This window comes from Marmota flaviventris, chromosome 4 (assembly GCF_047511675.1).
Source record: "Marmota flaviventris isolate mMarFla1 chromosome 4, mMarFla1.hap1, whole genome shotgun sequence".
NCBI classification, from domain to species: Eukaryota; Metazoa; Chordata; class Mammalia; order Rodentia; family Sciuridae; genus Marmota; species Marmota flaviventris.
This window is the reverse complement of record NC_092501.1, coordinates 71,187,693-71,191,451: the sequence shown is the minus strand read 5'-3', so window position 1 is coordinate 71,191,451 and position 3,759 is coordinate 71,187,693. Positions and strand designations below refer to the sequence as shown.

At 50.0% G+C, this 3,759-nt stretch overlaps 1 pseudogene; it reads left to right on the top strand.

Annotated features, from left to right (window-relative positions):
- The first annotated feature begins 433 nt into the window (after positions 1–433).
- LOC139705492 (RNA exonuclease 5 pseudogene) lies at positions 434–2,734 on the top strand (annotated as a pseudogene).
- Positions 2,735–3,759: the final 1,025 nt, after the last annotated feature.

The following is a 3,759-nucleotide window of genomic DNA, read 5'->3' as shown; positions in this document are numbered from 1 at the left end:
CTTTTCCCCAAACTTCTCCTCCCTGATCTTCTTTGCCCTAACCTTCTCCTCCTGATTTTCTTTCCCCTACCCTTCTCCTCCCTGATCTTCTGATTTTCTTTTCCCTAAACTTCTCCTCCCTGTTCTTTTCCCCCCTCCCTGATCTCCTCCTCTGGGCTCTTCTTTTCCCTAATCTTTTCCTACCTGCTCTCTCCTCCCTAATCTCACTTTCTCTGAATCGCTTATGAAAACCCCCTGTATAAAAACCCCCTACTCCTGCTGACGTGAGAATCATTGTTTCTCCTTTGCTAGCCAAGCAAGAAACCACCCCTTTTCCTTCTCGAGACCGTTTTCTCTTGCTGGATTGGCATCAAGGCAAGGACAGCTTTCTACGCCAGGGACAGCTTTCTACACCAAGGACAGCGTTCCGCAACAAGGACTCTAGTACAGGATCATGGAGCCAGAGAAGGAGAAGACCGGGAGGCTCAACAGCCAGAGGAGACGGGTCCCCGACTGGCTGATGGGGACGCCCGAGGTAAGGATACCCCCCGGTTCGGATCTCGTGGACAGGCAGCCCGAGCCCAAGAGAGCCCGGTTGTCTGGCATCGTAATGGTTGAAAACTGTGAAATAACCCACGAGCAGCTATGTGAGCTGCTCAAGTATGCAGTTCTGGCTCAACCGGTTATTGAGAGACCCAGGTGGTGCCAGCTTCTGTACGGAAAGCACCTGAGCAGAACAGTGGTTGTCACCCTTCAAGGGATGAGTCAACTCCACTTCTACAGGTTCTATTTGGAGTTTGGATTTCTCCGAAAAGCCTTCAGACACAAATTCCGCTTGCCTCCTCCATCATCTACTTTTCTAGCTGATGTTATCGGGCTACCAAATCAAAGGGCTGGATATCTGCCTAAGACCATGGGAGGATCTTTACCGTCCGCCAGTACAAAGCCCGAGGTCGACCTGCAGAATGACCCCGTCATTCAGAAGTATGGCTCTCAGAAGGTGGGCGTGCTGCGATGCCTTCTGACAGAGGAGGAGATGAGAACATTTGACTTTCCGTTACAAGGTTCTCCCGACTGTGAGGACTTTGTAACTACCGGATGTAATGCGTCTGTCACAGAGAAGAGCCCTCTCTTTGGGCTGGACGGAGAAATGTGCATCACGTCCAAGGGGAGAGAACTAACACGCATCTCACTGGTTGCCGAAGGGGGCTCCTGTCTTATGGATGAGTTGGTGAAACCCGATGAGGAGATTGTAGACTACGCCACCTGCTATTCAGGGATCACGGAGGAGATGCTTAAGCCGGTGACGACGAAACTGAAAGACGTTCAGAGGCGGTTGAAAGCACTGCTTCCTCCTGATGCGGTGTTGGTAGGTCATTCCTTAGACGTCGATCTCCGAGCACTGAACATGATCCATCCGTATGTTATCGACACCTCATTGCTTTACGCCAGGGAGCGGGGCAGAAGATTCAAGCTAAAGTTCTTAGCCAAAGCTATTTTGGGCAGGGACATTCAACGTTCGGAAAGGGACGGTCATGATCCCACAGAGGACGCTACCGCGACCCTTGAATTGGCTCAATATTTCCTCAAGTATGGCCCAAGGAAGATTGCAGAACTCAATCTGGAGGCGCTATGGAGAGCCCAAGACCCAAGAAATGTCAGAGAAAAGTTCCAGTACCCCTACAGAGGTGCTTTAACTTGTTTCGATTCGGCGCATCAGAAGCTCCTTTTTGTAACCCGAGAGACAGATGATATTGAACTGCCTTCTCCTGAAGATTGTGAAACTATTAAGTGCCTTTCCAACAGAGAGGTCTTTGAGCAGGCCCGAAGGCAAGTCCGCCTGTACCCCTTCAGCATTATTCGGTTCTCTTTTGAGCCCTTTTCACCTCTCCTCACTGAGGAAGTGAACAAAAGGATGCGGATCAAGTGGACAGAGATGTCAACTATCTATGCTGGGCCCTTGAGCAAAGATTGTAAACTAAGTGCTCTGAAGAGGCTGTTTAGGAGCTTTGGCCCAGTTCGTGCAATGACCGCTGTTCTGGAAACGCATCAGCCTCATCTCTCTATAGAGTATGAAGTCCTGGAAGCTGCCCAGCTGGCCATCGAGTCCTTGAATGGCGTTCTGGTGGAAGGTGTGTACATAAAGGTACAGAGACCTGTGACAGAACTCACTCTGGATTGTGACACACTTGTTAAGGAGCTGGAACGAGATTCTGAGAACCGAGCCACTATTTATCTGTCTGGAGTTAGTAAAGATTTCTTAGGACATACTCAGGAACTACCGAACCTCTTTGGTGGCCTGGAAGCTGTGATCGTGCCTCCAGATGCTAAAAGCGGAAGACAGGAAAAATACTGTTTCCTGCAATTCAAAACTTTTGGCAATGCCCAGAGGGCCCTCCATGTCCTCACAGGCAAGGACTGGAAGCTGAAAGGCAGGCAGGCCCTAACGCCCAGGCACCTCCACGCGTGGCTTAGGAGCTCACCACCTGAATCAAGAAGGCCCGCAGGTCTGACAGTTAGACCTCCTCCCTCAGAGCGGGAGACCCTGCAGAACTTAAAGGCGGAAAACGCAAAGAGTGCAGCCCGGCGTTGGAGCCGCAAGATTGGAAGGCTCTACCGAAGCCTGAGCCCGGGTACCCTTTGCGTCATCCTCCTGCCAGGAACCGCTAGCCCTCATGGATCTCTCTCTGGCCTGGGACTCATGGGAATAAAAGATGAAGAAGAGGAAAGCACCGGCCCAAGCACGGGTTTGTGAGTCTCATCCTTCCTGGGCGATGGTGGAGAAGACGGTCAGGCTGCAGCTTCTCCAGAGACTGCTGGGCCTCTTGGTTCAGTGGACGGCTTTGTGTGGGAAGTTGGTGTGCCGGCTAACGGGTCTAATCCATTGACATGGCATGCACAAGTTTTCAATGAATGCCTAAAATGCAAGCCTTCCTCATCTTAAGACAGGGTGGGTGGGGGAGCGGGAAACTAAAACAAAAAAAGACGCCACACTGTGCCCCATGAGTCTGTACAATTACTATGTGCCAATTGAGTAAAATATATATATATATATGATTAAAAATAAAGTAAAATGGAAACAAAATAAATACAACTTATTATTAAACCAAAATAAATGTACACGTGTTTGATATCTTCAGACGTTTAAAATTCCATTCATGCTATGTGACACTTTAGAAATGTGATGGGATCTGAGTGGAGCGAATGAGCCCAGTGGTTATGTGGTTGAGTCTCAGAAACTGGTAAGGCTTGCAGCGTGGCTGACCAACTGACTGAAGGGCAGATTGCAGAATTCAAAGGAGCTTTCCCACTATTTGACAGGAAAGGGGATGGAACTATACTATACTAACAAAGGGATCGGGAAGTGTAATGAGATGGTCTCTTGGGTGGAATCCCACAGAAGTCGAGTTTCAGGACGCGATTAAGGGACTAGCTGCTGGTGGTAATGGTAAAATCGACCTCCCTGAATTTCTGACAATGATGGCAAGGAAAAGGAAACACAGACTTAGGGCACTATGTAACATGTGGGGCATGTTGCATCAGAAAGGAGGAAACCGAACTTGCTGCCCGCTTCCGGGTTCTGGGGCCACCTGTGGCTAAGAAAGCGCCTGGGGACGGGCCAGAAGGCATTGCCTGGGTTGTGAGGAAAAACCAGATGACCTCTAGGACAGGCTCAGAACCCTTCCACCCTCTGGACAGCTCGGGTCTCCCATTAGGGACCGTGAAATGGGTGAACACGTGAACTCTCCCCACCCTGCTGACCATTATCCTGATTGGCTC